The sequence below is a fragment of the Oryctolagus cuniculus genome, chromosome 14, assembly GCF_964237555.1.
Source record: "Oryctolagus cuniculus chromosome 14, mOryCun1.1, whole genome shotgun sequence".
Lineage (NCBI taxonomy): Eukaryota > Metazoa > Chordata > Mammalia > Lagomorpha > Leporidae > Oryctolagus > Oryctolagus cuniculus.
In genome coordinates this window covers 22,886,611-22,910,935 of record NC_091445.1, presented here as the reverse complement: position 1 = coordinate 22,910,935, position 24,325 = coordinate 22,886,611, and the positions used below count along the sequence as shown (strand labels likewise).

At 39.9% G+C, this 24,325-nt stretch overlaps 1 long non-coding RNA gene across 4 annotated transcripts in view; it reads left to right on the top strand.

Annotated features, from left to right (window-relative positions):
• Positions 1-24,325, top strand: part of LOC127492774 (uncharacterized) — a 182,790-nt gene that overhangs the window by 124,038 nt on the left and 34,427 nt on the right. Inside the window, exon 1 of one of the 4 annotated variants that reach the window (XR_011382119.1) lies at positions 2,350-3,419. The exons of the other annotated variants lie outside the window; for them this stretch is intronic. This is a non-coding gene — a long non-coding RNA (uncharacterized lncRNA). Of the gene's footprint in view, positions 1-2,349; positions 3,420-24,325 lie in introns of those variants that run through there. 4 annotated transcript variants of the gene reach the window in all.

Below are 24,325 nucleotides of genomic sequence, written 5' to 3'. Positions count from 1 at the left end.
GCAGTCACTGGGTATGGCTCCACTGCTTGGAGCTCCTTGGTTGCGTGGGGTGGGTCATTGCAGCAGGAAATGTGCTCATAGCAAGCACTGCATATCGTTTGAGTGGTTCATATGGGGGCACAGATGAGTGTTGAACGCCCTGGGAACTAATACCCAGGCATTGCTGAGCTTAGAGAAGAGGAGGTGAGGGGGTGATCGCACAAACAGAGGTGACCATTCTCCTCTTCTATTAGCAAGAGAAGATCTATACCATGCCTTGGATACTCGCCCCACCCTGGAGCACTGTCAGAGCTGGCCACACCCAGCACAAACCTCTTGGTGATCACTGAAAGTGTAGTCATTCCACCGAGCCCCCCACCATCATAGTTAAGATAAAAGCCATCAGAGGAAAAAACCAAAAAATTAACTCTTCAAATGCCTAAAAATAAGTGCAGAAATTCAAGAAAGAAGAATAAGGAAGATACCATGAACCCCTTGAAAGAACATAACAACATTTCAATATTAGAACATGAAGATGAAGAGATTGTTGAAATGGAAATTTCAAAATTAAGCCCTGTGATGCTATAAAGTAGCAGAAGTTAGTAGGCTTTAAAAGGAACATGTGTTTTAAAGAAAAAAAAATATTTTTGTTGTCTTCCAAAGTTGCTAGGAAGACAATGAAAGCATAGGGAGTAAGGGACAAGTGCTAATGATGACAGCACTGTGCACACAACTCACAGATTTTATTTGGGGATGACAGTCACTCCATGTCGCAGGTAGCTGCAGGACTGAAAACTTCCTTAGGTTAGTTTGAAGATACTGTTTAAATGTTATGTTGCAGAGGTAGGTAAAAAATAGCAAGAATGGAAGAATGCAGATTAGATTGAAACTTCATGGTTTTTCCTCCAAAAGACCATTATGTGTGTGATTTTAAAAATAAGCTGTCTACAAAATAAACACAATGATGAATAATATCAAGTGTTGTGCCTGGAAGGAGTTTTCATGGGTGTGAGTAAGAATAAGCCAATGTCAGTTTGCATTTTTCCAAAGCCTATAGGGCTGATTAAACAGAGGGAAATTCATGATTATATTACATATAGCATTCCACATTGCATTCCACATTTTCATGCATTTTTCTGAATCATTTACTTGAGGAGCGATTTCAGCAAATGCTAGTATATCTTGTTTCATTTAGGATGCCAAGATGGTGTGACATTTTTGCATTTGAGATAGTATTGGTAGAATAACACAATTCAATACTTGATAAATATCATTTTTCTTGGCTGAATTGAATTAAATTTGAGTGTCACAAAATCCATCGCAGAACAAAAAGACAAAAAAGTAGACACATGGTGGATAGAGAGTATTCAGTTTTCAAGAAGCAATCATTCGAGGGCAGTGAGCAAGTTCCTAATTCTGGCTTCCTGGTAATGCAGCTCCTAGGTGGCAGCAGATGATGGCTGAGGTAATTGGATTCCTGGATTGGTTTCCTGGCTCCAGGATCTTGACTTTGGCATGGAGGTTTTGAGAGTAAACTAGATAGGAGCTCTCTTTGTCTGTTCTGCTTCTCTGTCTTTATGGCACTCAAATCAATATATTTATTAAATTAAAAAGAGGTATGCAATCAGTGAAGTCAGTTAAAATGTCACTGTATTCTTTCAAAAAATACAAGATCAGCAGAGGCATTTGAACGAAACAAACAATAGCATTTTCAAGAGGCTTTTTTTTTTCACTCAAAATATTGAGTATCAATATGTGGTAAAGTTTTTTTGTTTAGACAACCTTCCTAAGGAATGGAACTCAAATCATGAATCTGTGAAATAATTTTAGATCTCATAGAATACATGAAAGGGAAGAGAATTCAGAAATGAATGAAAGTTTTCATTGTATAAATGAATAAAATGAGGCCAAGGAAATTCAGTGACTCACTAAAAATTAGTAGCTATAGCAGAGTCAAAACAAGGATTCTGGACATTTGAACTTAACTTTTTCTTCTTAGTCTATGTTTTGATGCAATAATTATTTCATATTTTTTCTCCTGAAATACTTGGATTTTTCTGGCACTCAGTTTAATACTTATATATCAGGGTATATTTTGAATTATTTTGTGAGCATGTATAAGGAAACCTGTTTTTTATTATTATAGAGCTATGTCTACTATAAATACAGACAAGTCCAAACATTGTAGGAACCATGGATCTTTAAATCAAATAATGTTTTTAAAGTGATTCATTATATAAGGTTACTAGTTTTAAGATGTAAACAAAAATATTTATTGAATAGACAAATGACACTATGTGGCTGTGTTTGCTCTATTTACTTTCCAAATTATCACACGGTAGCCTACATTTGAGGTAGATTGTGGGGAGCAATCCGGACTAGACTAAGTTACTCGAATTAGGACTTATTCTATGCATCTGCTCTCCCACAATATGGCGCTGGGAGAGAAGTAAACAGCTTCCGCACAGCTGCCTCCAGTTCAACCAATTAACTGTAGGACTTGCTCCTGATTGGAGAGCAGCGTACTCGGCGTGTGGGCAGCCGAGTTGGGATTGGCAGAGAAGGACTATAAAGGAGGAGAGAAACGGCATGCACCGGGAACATCTATGGGGAACATCTAGCTGAAGGGAACCCGTGCAGCCCCCAAGAGAACCGGCCGGCGGTGTGCCGCTCCCCTGCGGAAGTGGGGAATGCGGCCAGGGGGAACTGCCCTTCCACGGAGGTGGAAGGGATAGTAGCCAACCCGGGAAGAACCAGCAGCAAACCCGGGGAGGGCCGAGCAGACGAAAGAACAGCGCAGGGTCCTGTGTCGTTCCTCCACGAAGAGGGGGAGCGACCTAATGGTGCCGTGACTCGGATATGAAGCCTAGGCAGGGCTTAGTGTTGCTCCTCCACGAAGAGGGGGAGCGACATAATGGTGCCGTGACTCGGATAGGAAACATGACTCGGATTAGGAAACATAGGACGGATATGAAACTTAGGAGGGAAGAAACGGGAAGAACTGGGAAAATGCCAGAGAGAGAGACTAGCAAACAGCCTAGGGAAAAGCCAGACGAAAAAGGTGCCAGAAGAAGCTATTGAAAGCCTAGGCATAGACTCGGATACGGACTGTGGGAAAGAAGTTAGGATTTAAAGTGAAAGCAAGAAGAAACTTAGACTCAGATACGGACTGCAGGTTGAAAGTGAAAGTGAAACCTATAAGAAACTTAGACTTGGATACGGACTGTGGGGAGAGGCCAGGAGAAATGAGAGGAATATTGTTGGAAGAAAACTTAAGGAAATATACCGGGTAGAGAAAAATGTTAGGGAGGATGAAGCCGCGAGTGCAGGCCGAGGCGGAGACTTTATAAGCCACCTTGGAATTCTTCAAGTCACCCCGGGGAGCAAGAGGCGAAGATCTGGAACCAGAGGCAGAGACGTGGGCCGCCAGGATTCGCCAGGTTAGTCCGGGGAACTTGGACTGAATGCCGGTGGTGGCGGAAACATTCGCGAAAGCCGCCGCGTGCAGAGAGAGCACGGGGCGTTGGCGCGAGGCCGTGGTGCGGGCGCGAAGTGCGTGGAGACCGCGGAGCGTGCGCGCAGAGCCGGGAACCCGCCGGCGGGGCGAGGCGCCGGGAAGCCGCGCAGAGCCGTGAAGCCGCCGCGGGGCGGGCGCCGGCGGGGCGAGGCGCCGGGAAGCCGCGCAAAGCCGGGAAGCTGCGCAGATGAGAGAGGCGCGGGCTGAAGTGGCTCAGCCGGGAAGCCGCCGAGAAGCAGCCTCGGGGCGGGCGCAGCCGGGAAGCCGCGGGGATAAGAATGAGAGCGGGAAGCCGCAGGGATAAGAGAAACAGAAGTTTAGAAGATGAGAGAAATAGGAATGCTGGAAGATAGAAGTAAAATGGGAGAAATAAGAATGCCCGGAGATAGAGAAATAGAGAAATAAAAAGGCCTCCCTACAACACTGCAATGTGAGAGCTTGGATTCGGTCTGCCTAATCAAGTGAGGCGATGAGCACCTGCGGGCAGCTAGCAGCTTATGCGCCGCAGGTCACCGAAGACAGGCACGAATTAACATCAGTAAGGCTTCCCCACAATACAACAATATTAAGCTTGGATTCGGTCTGCCTGATTTAAGGCGGTAAGCGCCAGCAAAGCTCGACCAGAGTATGAGCCGCAGGTCACCGAAGACAGGCACGAATTAACATCAGTAAGGCCTCCCCACAAAAAGGCAATGAGAAGGCTTGGATTCGGTTTGCCTGATAGGTTTTGTAAACACCTGCAGGCAGTTCTAGCAGAGCAGAGCATGCGCTGCAGGGCACCGAACACAGGCACGCATCAGCGCCTAAAAACCTCCTCACAACATGGCGAAGAGAGGACCCGGATTCGGTTTTGCCTGATGGATAGGACTTGTAAGAGCCTGTGGCAACTCTAGCAAGTAGAGCAGAGTGTGTACCGCGGGACACCGAAGACAGGCGTGTATCAACGCTAAAAAATAAAAAGAAAGGGGGATCTGTGGGGAGCAATCCGGACTAGACTAAGTTACTCGAATTAGGACTTATTCTATGCATCTGCTCTCCCACAATATGGCGCTGGGAGAGAAGTAAACAGCTTCCGCACAGCTGCCTCCAGTTCAACCAATTAACTGTAGGACTTGCTCCTGATTGGAGAGCAGCGTACTCGGCGTGTGGGCAGCCGAGTTGGGATTGGCAGAGAAGGACTATAAAGGAGGAGAGAAACGGCATGCACCGGGAACATCTATGGGGAACATCTAGCTGAAGGGAACCCGTGCAGCCCCCAAGAGAACCGGCCGGCGGTGTGCCGCTCCCCTGCGGAAGTGGGGAATGCGGCCAGGGGGAACTGCCCTTCCACGGAGGTGGAAGGGATAGTAGCCAACCCGGGAAGAACCAGCAGCAAACCCGGGGAGGGCCGAGCAGACGAAAGAACAGCGCAGGGTCCTGTGTTGCTCCTCCACGAAGAGGGGGAGCGACATAATGGTGCCGTGACTCGGATATGAAGCCTAGGCAGGGTTTAGTGTCGTTCCTCCACGAAGAGGGGGAGCGACATAATGGTGCCGTGACTCGGATATGAAGCCTAGGCAGGGCTTAGTGTTGCTCCTCCACGAAGAGGGGGAGCGACAGTAGATAACCCTCATGTATCAAATTAGAACACTAGGTTGATTAGTAACTTATTATACAATTTTGTTCAGAATTTCCTGAAGGTTATTCCTGTAAAAAAAAAAGTTTATAATGGTGTAAAGCTCTGTCCACAACTCTTACTTGTTTTTGGTGAATTATTTGAGGATTTACACATGATGACCAAATTTTGTTAGACTATTTCTCAAGATAATAGTTATTTATTAGTATCAAGAGCAGAATTCAGAAATGTCATAGCAGAGGAAAAAACTGAATTTGATGAAATATGTGTTATAAGAAATAAACAAAGACCATCTTTCTTCAGAAAAAAATTCAAATAAAAATATCAGGACCAGAATTTATACAAAATGTGTACATGTTAGTCATCAATTAAGATGGGACATTTAAGTGAATTATTAATCTAATATCAGAGAAATTTTTTGCTAAGTCCTCAATTAACAGAGTAGTAAATGAAAATTAGAGAACACTAAGAGCTATGTACCAGTAAAATGAGGTTTTCCACATGGTTGTTGAAATTCAGTGTGATATTACATGAGAATGTATCGTACACATTTTTATCAGCTTCTTGTTTACTGGGTATTTTTAAAATATTTTATGTATGTATTTCCAAACAGTGGATACTGTCTCCTGTCACCCTTTTAGGAGATGTAGAAAACACTAGTTAGTTTACAAAATGTCTCCAGGCTTCTGTCAATGCTTTATCCACTGCTTGCCTTCCCAAGATGATAAACAGAGATGGCCAGTGAGATGGCCATTTGAGAAATGGACATCCTTCACTATTTGTGAAGGTTTGATGAAGTGTAAGATGTGCAGAGCCTTCATGCCGTCTTACAACTTTTAAGACAAGTATTTCACATGATTGTTCTATCTCTGTAATTTATAGGAATCATCTCACTGGAAGGTGAGTCTATACCTACCTTTGCCATTTTCTCCCAGTATGAGGTTTTTGGTCCTTGGGGGATGCCCTGGGAGGGTGGGTCGCATGACAGGATTGACTATTTGAGTTCAGGTCTGGCCTAGCTGCTGCCCCCAACCCCTGCTTCTTGGCTCACCCCGTGATCACTCATGACCAGCCTCCACAGAGACAAACTATGGGGCTGTCTGATCCGGAAATGTGACCTACAAATTTTAATCTGAAATTAACCTTTCCTTTCCCAAGAAGATCCACTCAGTTATTTTAGTTAAAGTAACAAAAAATGGATTAATACACATGGAGAAGTCTGTAGCTGATATAGGCACTCTCGAGATTTGAAATTTTCTAATTATGGAAAGGGTTTATACAAACATTTGCTAGTCATTTGTCCAGATGTTGGTTTCTTAGTAATGAAGATGCTTTTCTTTTAAGCCCGGAAATTCTACTTTCTGTGAATATGTTTCTTGGTACTGTTATTCATGCACTGTTAGAGGTTAGATGGCTATTTATATACTGTTAAACTGTAATTCTTACTTATTAAGAAGTATAACACACCCACAGGGGAAAAGTTGAGATAAATATATTCTGAACATTTAAAATGAAAATATCCCACCTGATTATTCATGTTATACATGATTCTCTCTTATATGTTTCTTTATATCATGTATACACCTGGAAATCTGTACTAGTTTGTAAAGCAGAGAGTGGTGAGCAAAGGATTCCCTTATAAGTAGTAATCCCTCTCCCCTTCTGTGGAATCTAGGAGGCATTACATACTTGAAGAGGTATTTCCTGATGACATTTTGCATTGATTTTCCTTATTTTAACCCAATGTATCTGTTGATTCAATGCCTTATTAATTTCCTCAGTGGAATGCTCAATAATTCCCTGTCCTCTGTGCTATGATGTTTCACATTTTCACAGGCTTTTATCATCTTTCTTTTTGTCATTCTTTTGTACAGCTACAGACTTCAATTGTTTAAACTTCCTTTGTCATTCAAACTTCTGCTCCTTCATCATTCCTGTTATGCTTCCCTGAACTTCCTTCTCAACTCTTTTATCTACAGTATTCTGGAACTGATATATCTAAAACCAAGGCTTTAATAGAAAGTAAAAAAATTGTAAGTGTCACAAACCTGGTCTTGGATATAAACAGTCTCTGTTTCTTCTCTAATGTTTTGTTCTATAAAGTATAGAAGTATCTCAAGTTTCCTCAGAAACTCTTAGTCAGAGAGAGAATCTGCAGTAATAACAAGGGAATATTTTTTTTTTCCTTTACAGAAACTGGCCCATTCTGCTGTAGTGAGAGTATTATTCATGCTTTCTCATTCTAAATTTATGATCAGTGTTTAAATTTCTTCAAATTTTAATGCTTCCTTTCCTGTTATTTAGCAGTCTTTATTTATAATTATAATTTATTTTAAGATTTATCCATCTGAAAGGCAGAGAGAAAGAAACAGAGAAGGGAAAGGGAGAGAGAGAGACAGAGAGAATCATTTCATCAGCTGGTTTATTTCCCAAATGTCCACAACAGTAAAGTCTGGGCCAGCCTGAAGCCAGGAGTCAGGAACTCCACCCCGTACTCCCAGGTGCATGGAAGGAGACCAAGTACTTGGGCCATCTTCTACTGCCTTCTTAGGCCCAATAGGAGAAAGTTGGATTAGAGGCTGAGAAGCTGGGACTCAAAGGGCAATCTGATATGGAATTCTGGCTTTGCAAGTGGTGGCATAAGTGGCTGTGCCACAATGCCAACCCCAAATTATAATTTTGATTCAAACATCTTATAAAGTGATATCTAACTGTATCTGATAAAGTGTGGAATGTGGGAATGTTCAGAATGAAAAATATCGATATCTTCAAGAAGCAACATTTAACCATAATCTGAATTTTAAGCATATTTAAATAGGTGTCTTCAAGTTTAAAATTCCTTTTTTGGACTCTATAGCTGGAAGAAGTAAGGCTGCCATTTTTCCATTTCTCATAAGCTGGTCCCTGAATTTCAGTCCCAATTTCCTCAATTGTCATCAGCTCACACATCCTAGAGCCATTGTTTCATGTGATCAGGGGCTGTTTTCTTCTCTGCCCCATAAACAAATCATGTCTACACTGGTTTTTGATCTCAGAGAGACGGCAGTGTCTTTGCTGGGAACTTGACCTCTCCCACCAGAGACCGTTTTCACTTCTCCATTTCTTTTTGGCTGTGGGGTGAGAAATGAGTTCAAGGTTTGGGGACTTTTTTCTTTGGCTCAGAGGTCTGAAGGTGACTAAGTCCCCAAATCTTGAACTCAATGGGTAATTGGAAAGCTGATTCTTCTTCTTCAAGTAAAAGAAGAATTTTCTTCATTTATTTTATAGCTGTCCATTGGAACTTTAACTCCCCAAGCAGTTCTTGGTATGCAAAGAAAGCACAGTTTCTTGAATGATAGAATTTGCAATATGCTAAAAACTATAGTCAACGTGTACATGAATCATGATGTTTATATTGCAAATAACTTAATTCACCGCATGCAAAGATGTCAATCATGAGCTGAAGCAGACATTGTAAAACTTATTTTAAAATTTATTTTCATTTTATCCGATACACTCACACGAACACACACATACACACAGAGACAGAGACCAGAGAATCTTCTGTGTGCTGATTTACTCCTCAAATGCCTACAATAGCCATGGCTAATCCAGGCCAAAGTCATGAGCCCCAAACTCAGTCCGGATCTCCCATGTGGGTTGCAGGGCTATGAGCAATTTGAACCATCTCCTGTATAGCAGAATTGTATGTACTTTTTCTTCTAACCCAAGAGGAATGACATAACCAGTATCAATCCTTTTTTTAAAAAAGATTTATTTATTTTTATTTGAAAGTCAGAGTTACACACATAGAGAGAGAGAGGTCTTCCATCCGATGGTTCACTCCCCAGTTGGCTGCAATGGCAGGGGCTGCGCCAATCGAAGCCAGGAGCTTCTTCCGGGTCTCCCATGTGGGTGCAGGAACCCAAGGATGTGGGCCATCTTCTGCTGCCTTCCCAGGCCATAGCAGAGAGCTAGATTGGAAGAGGAGCAGCCAGGTCTCGAACCAGCACCCATATGGGATGCTGGCACTTCAAGCCAGGGCGTTAACCCACTGCACCACAGCTCCAACCCCATCCAGTGTCAATCCTTAAGGTCAATCATCCATAATTGCTCTTTTTTATTTATTTATTTTATTTTTTTATTTTTGACAGGCAGAGTGGACAGTGAGAGAGAGAGAGACAGAGAGAAAGGTCTTCCTTTGCCGTTGGTTCACCCTCCAATGGCCGCTGCAGCCGGCGCACCGCGCTGATCCGATGGCAGGAGCCAGGTGCTTCTCCTGGTCTCCCATGGGGTGCAGGGCCCAAGCACTTGGGCCATCCTCCACTGCACTCCCGGGCCACAGCAGAGAGCTGGCCTGGAAGAGGGGCAACCGGGACAGAATCCGGCGCCCCGACCGGGACTAGAACCCGGTGTGCCGGCGCCACAAGGCGGAGGATTAGCCTAGTGAGCCACGGCACCGGCCCCCATAATTGCTCTTTATACAACTCAAGATGTCTGGATAATGATAAATAATTGTTCTGGAAAAAAAGTAGACCGGCTTCCATTTTGAAACCATAATGTGTAACTACAGCTATAGCTATGCTTTGTAATGCACAAACTTTACAAGTCGTATTTAATACACATACACACCCCAAGGGTTAAACAAATTCAGAGCAGGCAGTGCATCAGGTAATTAGGACTAATACGTTGTTTGGAATTAAAGTCAAATTTTTTTTTTAATTGGCACATCTCAGTGGGAATAGAAATACAAACTTGTAATTAGGTGATTGGCCTGATAATCAAAGCCTCATTGACATAGACTGTGCAGAGAAAGTCACTTTTTTGGCATCGGTTTCTTAAGCAATTATAGCATGATATGGGAGATGTATTGAATAGCTATAATAGAATGTTGATGTTGCCTGGAATGAGCAAATGTATACAAACTGGGATAATATAAACCAGCCAAGGCTATTTCACAAGTGTATATAGGTCAAAATCAGTATATTTTATTTCAGAGATGAGAGAGAGAGAGAGAGAGAGAATAAAGAGACTCTTAGAGACAGACCAAGCTGGTTCACCCTCCAGATGCCCTCAACGGCAGAGGTGGTGTCAGGCCAGTGCTTCATCCAGAAATTTCACCCAGGTTTCCACGTGGATGGCAGAAATCCAACCACTGTAGCCATCACCTGTCGCCACCAGGGTGGGCATGATCAGAAAGCTAGAATATGGAGAAGTGGAGCTGGGACTCGAATCCAGGAACTTCCGTATGGCAGTGTATTCACTGCAAGGGCAAAAAACTGGTGCAAGAGCAAGTATTAAAAAAAGAAAGAAAAGATCACTGTTATCTGAATGAAATAACCTACTTTATTTATAATTTGTAATCAGTTAAAGACACTAAACTGAAGCCTTTGCCAATTAAGTGGGCCTGATTGGGTTTGCCATTATGAGGAACCCAGAAATTTCAACTCTGATCTAAACTCAGGAGTCCAACCACGTTACTATGGGACATGCAGGTGGAGGCCAATATAGGAGAATCCTTCTTTTTAATCAAATGTAACAGCCCATGGGGGAAACCTCTGAAAGTTAAACATCTATACACAATCAATAACTCACTGTACATTGTTCACATGAATGTTTTATGCCCTTATTTAAAAATACACAATTGCCATTTTCTCCCCCTGAAACCCCTTTTCTGTTTGATTGATGGCAGAAATGAGGACCTCAATAGATAAAGACCTCAATAGATAGATAGATTTAAAAACTGTGACACAGAAGCCCTAAATCATTCCATGAACATCACTGAAGCCTTCTAAATTAGGAATTTGTGGTAACATAAAGGGGATCTGGGCTGAAGTTTCTCTTTTTAAGGAAATGAATTGTAAAAATTAGCAAGAGTTCCCATAAAATCTTAAAGAATATGTTGAGATTTTTAAGAGCATATACTATCTCAAGCACTTTAAGAAGCTCATTTGCATTTAATTCCAAAGCTATTTAAGAATTATTTTTAACTTCTGGAAATGCTGTTTGTATATTCTATCTTCCGTTACTATATATAGCTGACTCTGATTGTTATATAAATGTGTATGTGTGTGAGTGTGTTGACTCAAACTACCATTCCTACAAATAAGAAGAGTTCTATGGTCTATAAAGAAATTAGATTAGATGAAAACATGGAGGATGAAATTAAAATGTGAGTACGTTATTTTCCTTGTCAGATACATTGAAGGGTAGTATTATCATTTTCAAGGGACCACAGAGGACTCTCTTTAAAAAAAAAAAAAAAAAGAAAGCACAGGGAGTATAAAGTCTTATTTATTGTATTTATGCTGCATAGGCAGGTGTTCTGGGTGAGATAGATGCTACCTCAACCCCAATCATTCACATTGACTCTCCAGGCAAGCAAAGACTATTAATATTGTAAAGACTGTTATTTTATTATGGAAATCGGGCACTAATGCTTTGTATAAAATCCTCTACTTCATTGAAAACAATGGTAATAGATATACCAGTAAAAGGTGCAAATGAACTTGGACTGCAGTTGGGTTAAAAGGTCACCTCGGGAAAAGATAATCCTTTTCTATTAAGGCTCAGACCACTGCGCACTTCACTGAACTACATGGAAGGACACAGTGTCTTATTAGAAGATTAGTTTATATTATGGGCTGACATGAATGGCTTGTAAAGTGTGATTCATGCTCTGGAACAGTGCAGGAAAGATAATTTCTCTTTTGTCTCTCCTGCAGGAATGAAAATAAGCTAGAGACTACATACTGGACTACACAGGTCCAAAAGCGTGCAAGAGAATCAGGTCGTCCCATGCCCCCATTGTCACACCACACTCATATTTACCGTCATAACCCCTTTAATTCTGTACCACATTTGCATAGAAGAGGGAAGAGGAACAGCTGTTTAGTTTGCAAGAATCCTTTATTATTTCCAGAATAAGCTATCAAGCACCACGAGATAGGAGAGAAACTGCCATTTAATAGGTCTGTAAATTTAACCTAAAATTCATATATTGTTCTATACAGGGTAAGAATGATATTGCCCTGTGTAGAACAATTTAAGAAGTAATCAAGATCAAATAACATAGGGTTATTAAAATATTAAACAAATATTGAAATCATATAAAAATACCATGATCCTTGTGATTGATCAGGATATAGTCTGGAAGGCTATCTAGTTATATATGTATCATTAACACTTATATAATATTCATTCTACAGATGATCTAGAAGTCAAGAGGAAGAAATTTACAACCTTCCTTCCCAGTACAAAAATTTTCCAGGGGCTGGTATTTTGATGTAGCCAGTTCGGCCTCCGCCTGCCCTGCCAGCATCCCTGGGGTGCTGGCTTGTGTCCTGGATGCTCCTTTTCCAACCCAGCTCCCTGTTAATGCACCTGTGAAGGCTGCAGCTGATGGCTCAAGTACATGAACCCCTGCCACTCATGTGAGGGACCCAGATGGAGCTCCAGGCTTCTGGCTTCGGCCTGGCCCAGCTCTGGCTGTTGCAGGCATTTCGAGAGTGAACCAGCAGATGGAAGATCTCTCTCTGTCTCTCTGTCTCTTCCTATCATATGTAACTCTGACTTTCAAAAACATAACTAAACCATTTAAAAAGTTTCCAAATAGCAAGAGGAATAATAATGATGAATTGTCAGATTCAAAGTTACTACAAAATTACTTGGGTTATTCTAGAATTACTGTATGATTAAATAAATATTAATTAAATAATAATAATTAATAATTAAATAAATAAATAATTATATTTATAAATATAATTTAAATATTAAATAGAATATGCCTTGATTAAGACATATAGTATTATTTGTCTTATTATTTCCTGCATAGTATATTCTATCACATAATACATATCTGTTTATAATGCATTAGTTTTTACTGCTGAAACAAATCTTAGTGACTTTTTAAGTTTTTTTTTCTTAAATGAAAGGTAGAATGACACAGAGAGAGGCAGAAAAAAGAGATCTTTCACCCTTTGGTTTACTCTCCAAATGGCAGCAATGGCACCTGCTAGGCTAGGCCAAAGGCAGGAGCTGGGAACTCCATCCCAGTCTCCCACATAGTTGCAGAGACTCAAGTATTTGGGCCATCTTCTACTGGTTTCCCAGGCACATTAGCGGGGAGCTGGATTGTAAGTGGAGCATTTGGGACTCAAACTGACACTCCAATATAGGATGCTGACATTGTAAACTGTGGTTTAACCCACTGCACCATAACACTACCCTCTGTCTCCTGCCCCTCCTCAAGTTATTCTTAAATCCAAAATTTAAGTGCTGTAATGGTTAATTTAAGGTGCCAAATAACTGGATTAAGTGATGTTCAGGTAGCTGGTTGTGTCTTGAGCATGTTTCCAGAACAGGTTGGCATTGGAGTCCATCTACAAGGAAGATTCATCCTCACCCAGTCTGGGCAGGTTTCATCCAACCGTCTGAGAACCCAGATAAAACGAATGAGTGGGACACAGTAGAATTCACTGTCTCTACTAGAGCTGGGACATCCATCTTTTTTCTGATCTTGTACATTACAGCTCTGGGTCCTCTGGCCCTTGGACCTAGAACTGCACTAGTGGCTGCACATGTTCTCAGGCCTTCATTCCAGAAGTAAGAATTACACCATCAGCTTACCTGGTTCTGAAACTTTCAGAGCCATGCCACCAACTTGCTGGTTCTACAGCTTTCACATGGGCTATTGTGGATCTTCCCAGATACCATAATTGAATGATACAATTCTTCTAATTAACCTCCTCTCGGTATATACCTATATATCTATTCCTGTATCTGTATCTATCATCTATTATGTACACACACACACACACACACACACACACATATATATATATGTTTGTGTATATGTATCTATCAAGTTGATTCTGTGCTCTAGACAAACTTGACCATTGCAAATTTCATCTTATTAATAGAAATTTCTCTGATCCATCCTCAGACATAATCCTCTGCGTTTCAAACAGATTTTTATTATGCATTCTCCACTAAATTCCAATAATCTAGCTACATGCAGCCTCTGTTCATAGATCTTGAACTTACAAAAATAATTGATCCAACACCCTCATAAGGGAAATAAACTATTGGTTATATACTACAAGATCTCTTGAAAGAAAATATGATAATATGGCAAATTCCCTGAGAGAAAACACATTGGAAAGAAATTACCAGCATCAGAAGTAGAAGTTACAGGGCAGAGGTATGGTTTGATCTCTTTTCAAGGAGCTATAAGCATTCACATGTGCCTTAATGCACATAGTCCTAAGGAGGACTTACTTAGTTGTCTGGCCCTATTAGTGGGAATGTGTGGTGTAATGAGAAGGACATGCCAAGATGGCCACTGGCGAGTGTCAGTTACTCAGGAGTGGCTTCAGAAACCCCTGGGAAACCTCCTGGGAAACCACCTGGCAACAGAGCCTGCCTGGCAATAGGCTGTGATTGGATGGCTTTGGAAACCACATGGCAAACGGAGTCTGCCTGCCAACAGGCTGTGATTGGATGGCTTCAGATACTGCCTGGCAACAGGCTGTGATTGGTTATGGCATAGACCTCCCATTGACCCGATTGGCTGCCTTGGCTATATAAGCTGTTATACCAACTGAAATAAATGAGTCTGTGGGCTGCTCGCCTCTGGCCTGCTTTCACCTGACTCCTGGGGTCTGATTGGTGACTTGGCGCCTCTTGCCCCCACCACGATTCTCCTCTCAGAACGAATTCAACCTCAACAGGAATGCACACTGAGTTTGTCACTGTGACTAGGAAAAGGCTGCCTGTGTGGTTACATAGCGCCTTAGAAGGCATAAGGAGTGGCAGGTCTTTTCTCTGTGCCGTAAGCAAGAACTCACAGTTTGCCTGTCATTTACCTCTGACCAACCAGTACAAAACTCTGTGACTCCCTCCACTTACTGATTTGCCAGTGTTTGAGACACCTCACCAGTCCAGCTCGAGTAAGTGTTATGGGAACACCACATTGTAAGTAATCTAAAGAAAAATACAACCATTATCAAAGAGTGAAGAATCTCAAAGTAGAGTCTGCTGAGGCAGCATTGATGCAGGAAACAGAGGAGAATGTCATAAAAATATTAATATGTTCAAACAGAAGATAGAGTCTCCTCCTTACAAAAAAACCATTGGGAATCAGAAAATATGATTTCTGAATTGAAAAAAATCAACAAAGTAAGACTACAATTACTGTTGAGGGAGAAATGCTATTAAATGGAAGGAAAAATAAACAGCGTAGAGATTTAGAGTATATTTTCTCAATTGCTGGACTTTGCCAAGTTGTTAAGCAGCTGGCCGGGTATGAAAGGGTTGAAACATTTGATTCCTCAAAAGCATACGGGTCAACCATGAAGGCACTACCCTACTGCACATGCCACTGAGGCTCTGGACAGGGAGAGACTGGATGTCTTGGTTCAGAAAGTAGGTTCAAGAGCGGTCATGCATGAAAACTCAAATTTCTCAAAGAAGAGTTAAAAAGATAGTGAAGAAATAATGGGGGGGGGAATCCTATCAAAATAAAGTAGAATTGAAAAATCTCACAAAGATGCAGACAGTGCAAGGAAGAAAACACAAATGCAGAGAACTGGAAAATGGAATGTGACGTAGCAAGTTAAGACACTGCTTGGCCACCCACATCCCCTCTGAGAATGCTGATTCAAGTCCTGGCTATTCCAATTCTGATTCAGTTTCTTGCTGCTGCATCCTGAGAGGTAACAGATATTGGCTCAAGTGCTTGGACTCCTGCCACCCATTTGGGAGCTCCAGATGGAATTCCTGGTTTCTGGCTTCAGTTAGACCCAACCCTGGCTGTTGGGGGACATTTGGGGAATGCAGCAGTGGATGGAATCTCCTCTCACTCTTTCTCTGCCTTTCAAGTAGATTAAAATAAATATACTTTTAAAGCAAAGTTCAAGGAAAATGGAATTAAAAGAGTTTATTTGGTGCACAAATTTTTGAAATCCATGTAAATGTATTTAACCCTGTGTTTTCCCTACTGTTAGGACAATGCCCTGTACAAACATCTTGTATTCTGCAAAGCCATTAGTAGCACTTTTTGCCAATTCTAGCATAATTTACTTTCTTCTAGCTGTCTCCTAGGTTTATTTCTAACCTCTTTTAAATCAAAGCTATAATCTTCTCTGGTATGGACAATGAAGTTGTTTTCTGTCTTTAAATGTTATTAGCAATAAAATATCTTGAGTATGGCTACTAAATTAATGTGATAAATTTAAAAATAGGTTGATTCGAAATCACAATATAAAATAAATTACATCCCAGGATTCTTTTTTCCATTTATAGTTGAGATTTAAGGTTACCTAATTCCAAAAATAAGTCTTCTGTCCTAATTATTTAGGCTTTAGGCCTGGTGTTCAAAATAGTTACCTTTCCCCAGCCCCCCAGTTTTCTTTCCTTTCCTTTTTCTATCCAAGATAAGCATCAGGCCAATGAATACAATCACACTATCTTCATACCTTTAATATCCTCCATGATATCTGAACTCATTGCATTGGAGGGTATAAGGTAAAACTAAAATTTTGTCCCTGTTTCTGAAGATTTTGGAAGACAAACATTAGTGATTGTTGCTTATCCCTACTTGGTGAATGAGGACTAAATGAGCCAATTACTAAGCCTTGGAAACATGCTGAGAGATTGCTGCACCACAGTAGCAGAGTCAAGAACTGTATGTTTACTTTTGAATGTTTCCTTGCACATTTAAGAAGGTACAAGAATATTTAAGAGCATAGAATAAATAGAATTGTATTTTGCATAATCTTTGGAGATGCCCTTTTTTTCCCCACTTTATTGTTTGGCTTTCCCGCTTTCAACTCCTTTCCCGCTTTCAACTCCTATCGTTACCAATTATTGATAACCAATATTCAGTTAACCAACAATTCAAATCACCACCCTAGAAAACATTTTTTTTCTTATTCTTCTCCATGGTTGTCTGATGCACACATCCTGCTTTTTTCACTCAACTATACCTTGTACAATACTTCTGAGTCAACTGGATTAGTCCTGTTACATTTTTTAATGGCTATGAATATTTAAAGGCAGTGATCCAATATAATTTGGTGATTACTCTGTTAAGGGTCATTCCACTTTTTATATTTTTAAATTTTTGTTTGTCTCTGATCACTGAAAGCAATGCTGTAATTAACAATGTTTTAATTACAACCATACCTCCTAGTGGCTACAAATGCACACACACACCCTCCTATATATATTGCTCTGTGCTACTTCTATGATAGGCTGTAACAATTCACAGTTTCAATCAGCAGTGTGTGTGGATGTTTTCCAAAGCACTACTTCCAGGAATAGGGGTTACAAATTTACCACATACATAAAAGATGTCAGCATCATGTAAAAGGTATTGAGTATTTTCTATGTCTCTGGGGCTGAGGTAAAGTAGTTAACATGGCCATGGTGATCCCTGCCTTGATAGCGCTTACAGGTAAGCAGCAGAGAGAGACTCAGTGACATGATGTAACAATGATAGAAGTGTCATGCCATTAGAAATAAGTAGAAGTGATGCCTTACATGAACTTAGGAACAAGGAATGTTTGCCTGGAAGCGACACCTAACCCGAGATCTAAAGCATGAGTGCTAAGTACACATGGAGGCAAGGATTCCAAGAGGAGGCACAGGCACCTAGAAAATAGAAGAACCTAAAGAGAGAATTTTCAGGTATCAAAAGATGTTCTCGGTGCAGTCTTAGAATTATAAAGGGGGGCCAGCACCGTGGCTCACTAGGTTAATCCTCCACCTGCGGCGCTGGCATCCCATATGTGCACCATGTTCTAGTCCTGGGTGCTCCTCTTCCAGTCCAGCTCTCTTCTGTGGCCCAGGAAGGCAGTGGAGAATGGCCCAAGTGTTTGGGCCCCTGCACCCGCATGGGAGACCAGGAAGAAGTACCTGGCTCCTGGCTTCAGCTCGGCACAGCGCCAGCCGTAGCGGCCATTTGGGGAGTGACCCAATGGAAGGAAGACCTTTCTCTCTGTCTCTCTCACTGTCTAAATCTATCTGTCAAATAAATAAATAAAAGAATTATAAAGGGAGAAATAGCAAGGAATGAGATGGCAGTGAGAGAGGCATGGGATGATAAAAGAGCATTGTTAGTCATGTTGAGAACATTCTGGGACAGCAAGAAGTGACAGATATTTTAAGAAATGCAACAATATGATGGAATATCATATTTTAAGCAACACTATGTTAAATCCTCCCTGATCTTTGGCCAAGTCACTTGACATTCATTTGGAAATTAATGTCCAATACTGAAATCTGATTTTCTTCCTGGGTTTTCACTTGGCTGAGGGGAATATCATTCTCTTTAGGTATAAGTTATTTAAAATTTTGGTGATAAATCTTTTCTGTACTGATCTATCCATTTAAAATGTTCATAGTATCATTTAACATTTCACATAATTCTATTTTATTCCATTTATTATTTGTATCATTATGCCACTGGGGAAAAATCATCAATGTTAGAGGTCATAATGATATAGATTAATTGAAACTCCTAGAGTCTATTCAACAAAGTTACATCTGTTACCAAAGGACTGAAAAGAAATTCAGTGGGAAGACATATCTACTATAGTTCTTCTAAGTATAAAGCAATTTAAATGTTAGGATAATAAAATTTTATGAATACTCCCCCCAAGGGCATCCAGTAAGTTATGTTTATTCCTCTCTCCTCATGTGACTGTAGAATCCAAGGGGATGATTTAGATCATATCACTGTGTAAATTGATAAGTACTCTTTAAATATTATTGATCATCCCTATTAAAATCCTTGTTACAAACAAATTATTTCCTTTTGCTGACAAAGTCAAAGCCAGGTTGACTAAGATCAGTCTCACTAGCAGCAGATTTTTAGATAAATAGATGTGTCACTGTTTTTAAAGTGTCTTATTTTAACACCACAGCACAATTAAAATCTAGCCCCAATAATATTATCTGTATATAAACTAATGGAACTTTCTATTATTTGCCTATGTTGCCTTTTGCACGAAAATACTACACTATGTTTGTTTTGCAAATCTCCTTTTTTTACGGATAAATCCAAGTTAGAAACCCATACATATAAGCGTACAAAGAACTTAAGTTTTCTTTTTTTACTATATGTTATGTTCAATCATATGTGAGAATCATAGTTTCTCACCTTCCTATTGATAGATTCAGTCTGTTTCCAGTTCTTTACTAATGCAGACAGTGCTGCAACAAGTAGCATCTATACTTTTCACACATATTGCACACATTCAAGCATATAGGTAGGCTGGTTTCTTAAACTGAGATTTCTTGGTCACAGGTATTCACCTTTGAATAAATTTATAAATAACTGTAATCCTTCATAGATACTCTATTTTTATATTTTTGTCATTTTTCTATGTGAAATTTAAATTTTATTTCACATATAGTGGCTGGCATGAGCCTTGATTCACATGTTGAATATTTTGCACATTATTTTCAATTAAATAAATGTAACTATTACATGTATTCTTTTAATACAAGTTGCAATCCTGCCTTGAAAATTTTTCTAAGTTTAAGGAGAAAAAAGAAGACCCGAGAGTGTTAAAAAACTAAGTGATACATAATAATATCGAGGAAAAAGGGGGTATTATAGGAATATAATTCTTCCCCAGCTATGAAATATGACAAAATCAATAATATTATAATCAATATATCTGTAAAATAATATTGTGGTACATTTTATAACAAAATTTCAGTTAATAAAACCCTCTCATTTTTTCTTCCTTATAAAATTTCAGTTTGTTCAAGCATGAACACTAATCGTTTTGCTTTGATTCCTTTGAGAGTAGATTCTATTTTTAATGTTCAGTGGATATTTCTATTTAATTAATGCAATCTTTGGGAATGTATTTCCCTTTTAGAACTTGGAATTTTCCACTTAGCGCTTAGCCAGTGTACATGTGAGACAGCAGTTCTCTGATTCAGAAATTTATCTGTACCAAGAATTATGGTAGCATTAATACAATTGTCCTTGAAAACAATGTAGATCATACCTCTGTTGATGTAGCACTAGCAACTAATTTTGCCCAAGTGTGGTGCCTTAGTGTGGATTCTCCAGAGAAATAGAACCAGCAGGTGAATCAATAAAAGGAGATTTGTTCTGGTCAGGCAGCTATGGAGGTGAAGTCCCACAATCTTGCATCTGTAAGAGGGAGAATTGGAGCAGCAGGTGGTACAGTTCAAAGAGCCTGCACCTGAAGACCTGAGCACCTTGGAGGCTGCGGTGTGAGTCCCAGCTCCAGGGTAAAGGCCTGATAACTGAGATGACTTCAGGTGCATGTCTTGGAGTTGAAGGCCTGGAAACCAGGAGCTCTTTGATCTGAGCGTGAAGAAGATGAATGTTGTAGTTCAAGAAAAGAAAGTGAATTTGTCCTTCCTCTATTTTTGGTTCTACTCCTCAACTGATTGGATGATGCCCACACACAAGGAGAGCACAGATCCCCTCTACTGAGTCCTTCCGGAACACTCTCATCCACACACGCAGAGATGGTGTTTCAACTGCTCTCCCGGTATCCTTTCAGCCGTCAAGTTGACAGAATTAATCATGACATGATGCAATGGTACAATCCATGTTTGGGGCATGTAGAGTATGGAGTCCTTTACCAGAATGTTCTCTGGACACTTCTGCATTTGCCTATTTCAACATCTTAAGATGCTGCTTCTGGTTCAGACTGAGAAATGCCATTTTAGAGTAAATTGCTGCATTAACGATGGCCAGTGAAAAAAATTACCAACAAATTTTTAAGATTACTATTTACTAAGAAATGCTATGTTCCATATGTTTTGTTTTATCTCTAATCATATGACAGTCTTGAGTTCTTCAAATAAAATTTAACTATCTTGCTTCATTTCATATAGATTCATAATAGAAATGGAATTAAAATTGTGTCATTCTAATCCTTAAACCATTTATTCATTCCATCATGACTGTCCTAGTATGTTTTGACTGAGGTAAGATTCAATACTATACATGCAAGTATATTAGGTTAAATTTCAAAGTGAAGTAATTGTATCTGCCATCTGTATTTTAAAACAATTATAAGTGAGGGCATTATCAGTTTGCTTTTTCTTATGGAATAATAAAATGCATAATTTTCTTAATATATTCTTTGATGTGAAAAGTGTTTTTTCTTTAGACTTTTTACAAGGCAGAGTTTGGCAGGTAACAGAATTCATTAGGGTGATTTAAATAAAGGTATTTTGACAAGGTAGCAGCATTAGGAAAATAAACAAGGGCTGCTGAGGCATCTAAGGACCAGCAGCAGAGGATCATATCGTACTACCCTTGGAGGAAGAAAGAGTGAAGGGGAGGAAATGTGGGAAGTGGAGCCAGGGATGCAGAGTTGCTTAGTGGGAAGAGATGTAGTCACCAACAGAGAAATATTTGAGGTAGTGAGGGGCCAGGGAAGAAGTGTTACAGAGTCTCTCTTTTAATCTTATGCTGACTTTCATTGGCTAGCCCTAATTCTAAGTCAGGTGGTCAAAGAGCCCATATGAGTTAGTCTATTGGTCTCAATTTCTTAATGAGTAAAGCAGTGCAAAGATGGGTGGAGAATAGATGAGACATTGTATGCAGAGCAGGAGGATTCAAACAAAGAATAACCAGGCCAAGCTTTAACATTGATGGCAAAGACGTGCCTAAAATCATTTTCCTGTTTGTTTTAGTTAGTATAAAACTTTCAGATAAAATTATTTATCTGGTTGTAATAATTAAATTTTATCTCAGCTGTCTTCTGTTATTTGTATATACTTCTACTTTCTTAATTTTCCTTCTAATTAACTGTTTTTAAAAATATTTATTTATTTATTTATTTATTTGAAATACAGAGTGACATGGAGGGGGAGAGATCTTCCATCCACTAGTTCATTCCCCAAGTGCCTGCAAAAGCCAGGGCTGGGCCAGGTGAGGTCTGGAGCCAAAACTCCATCCAGGTCTCCCATATTGGGGGCAGAGGTCCAAGTGCATGGGCCATCTTCAACTGCCTTCCCAGGTGCACTAGACAGAAGCTGGATGTGAAGCAATATAGCTGATGTTGCAGGTGGTGACTTAACTGGCCATGTCACATTGCCGGCCTCCTAAATGACCATCTTTATGTTGCATTGATTCTAGAAAATGTTGTAAGTGTCCCCTTAGTATTTGCAAAACATAACAAAAAACTAATAATGCTATAAAATAAAAATAAATGATAATATAAAATGATATGTATAACGTAAAACTAATATTTTGCATGTTTTACTAAAAGGTTAAATTTTTCACATAATATTACATATTAGTATAAATATATTGAAAATCTTAAATGCTTTTTTATATTTTGGAAAATTAATTAAAAATCTATAATATTCATAAGTGGTAAAATATTCATCATTGTCTTCCTTTTTCTATTTCACTAAATGAATGTCATTAGTAACTCTCATTGAAATAAAACCACCAAGCCACCTGTTAAATGAAGCATTCGCATGGTCTTGGAGAAAAGACAAGCAAAAGACAAACATAGACTGATAAATATAGCACACAACACCAGTTTTAACAAATCAGGAAACTGAGATCCAGACTGAGATCAGAACTTTTGTTGGCTTTTCTGTTCCTTTGCCTTAAGTCTAAAAGACTTTTAATATGTAAATAATATTTTTTCTAGTGCTCACTCAGTATAAAAATCCATAAACAAGGTCCCAAAGGGTTAAAGGGTATCTCAGATTTGTATTCTGCATTTATAGTTTAATATGGCAGATTCTTAGAATTCTTGTGGAAAATTTTCAAGAAATAAGAGTACAACTGTGTCGTAGTGCAGTAGGTTAATCCTCTTCCTGCAGCATCGGCATCCCATATGGATGCCGGTTCTAGTCCCTGCGGCCCCTCTTCCAATCCAGCTCTTTGCTATGGCCTGGGAAAGCAGTAGAAGATGACTCAAGTCCTTGGGCCCCTGCACCTGTGTGAGAGACCAGAAGAAGCTCCTGGCTCCTGGCTCCTGGCTTCAGATTGGCACATTTCTGGCTGTTGTGGCCATTTGGGGAGTGAGCCAATGGATGGAAGACCTTTTTCTCTGTCTCTCCCTCTTTCTGTCTGTAACTCTATCTCTCAAATAAATAAATAAATAAAATCTTTAAAAAAAGAGAGACTTGGACTCTCTCCATTCTCTAGAATCCTGTAGGGTTTCTGATAATAAACCAGCTGTGAGTCTAATTGGAGATCCTCTGATGCTAATCTGGAATTTCTCTTGTGAACGTTTTAGAATCTTTGTTTTACTGTTGAAAGCTTGACTAGAATGTTTCATGGTAAATATTTTTCTGATCGTGTCTATTAGGAGTTCTATGTATGTCCTGTACTTAGATGTCACTTTCTCCAAATTACAGAAATTTTCTGCTGCCATTTCACTCAATAAACCTTCTAATACATTATCTATTTCCACATCTTAGGTAACTACTAAGACCTGTATGTTGGGTCATTTGATTATAGCCCATAAATCTTGAATAGTATTTTCCGTTTTCATAATTCTTTCTTTCCCTCCCTCCTTCCTCCCTCCCTCCCTCCCTTCCTTCCTCCCTTCTTCCCTCCCTTCCTTCCTTCCTTCTTTCCTTCCTTCCTCCCTCCCTCCCTCCTTCCCTCCCTCCCTTCCTTCCTATTTCCTGACTGAGATATTTTCAAGTATTCTTCCTCTAGCTCAGATATTCTTTATTCTACCTCACCAAGTCTGTTGTTTAGGCTTTCCACTATATGTTCTTTTTTTTGTGATTAAATGTTCAAATTCTTTTTTTTAACTTTTATTTAATGAATATAAATTTCCAAAGTACAGCTTATGGATTACAATGGCTTCCCCTCATAATGTCCCTCCCACCCGCAACCCTCCCCTTTCCCACTCCCTCTCCCCTTCCATTCACATCTAGATTCATTTTTGATTCTCTTTATATACAGAAGATCAGTTTAGCATACATTAAGTACAGATTTCAACAGTTTGCTCCCACACACAAACATAAAGTGAAAAATACTGTTTGAGTACTAGTTATAGCATTAAATCTCAATGTACAGCACACTAAGGACAAAGATCCTACATGAGGAGTAAGTGCAAAGTGACTCCTGTTGTTGACTTAACAAATTGACACTCTTGTTTATGGCATCAGTAATCACCCTAGGCTCTTGTCATGAGCTGCCAAGGCTATGGAAGCCCCCTGAGTTCACTGACTCTGATCATATTTAGACAAGGCCA